Below are 485 nucleotides of genomic sequence, written 5' to 3' on the forward strand. Positions count from 1 at the left end.
ACGTTGGTCCTGGACAGCCACAGTCGTGCAGAGTTTTGCGTTGGCCACCCCTGCAATAAACATGTAATGTTCATCATTTGTCTGTCTTTATTAAATAATTTATTAAAATAATGGGATAATTGGTCTTTATTTAAAGGTGCAGTAAATGCTATCTTTAGCCTGATAGCACTGAAAGCGTATGTCCTACCCTCCCTGCAATCGCCATCCAAAGCCATGCTTCCTGAACGCATGAACGCACACAGACCAGACGACCAGAGACAACATTACTACAATACATCATGTTGTCAGGGTTGGGGATGAAGGATGGAGCGAGGACTCAATAGTGCGGGAAGATAAGGGCTTTATTAATAAAATAAAACAAAACAAAACAGACAACAAAAACTACCCCGTGGGGGAAAAACAGGCTGGCAAGGCAGGATCTGGACACGACAAGACAGGACAGGACACATCCAGGGAGATATGGTGACGAACTGACCCAGGACTGC

This window comes from Sinocyclocheilus anshuiensis, unplaced genomic scaffold (assembly GCF_001515605.1).
Source record: "Sinocyclocheilus anshuiensis isolate Anshui unplaced genomic scaffold, SAMN03320099.WGS_v1.1 scaffold882, whole genome shotgun sequence".
In the NCBI taxonomy this organism is placed as follows: Eukaryota; Metazoa; Chordata; class Actinopteri; order Cypriniformes; family Cyprinidae; genus Sinocyclocheilus; species Sinocyclocheilus anshuiensis.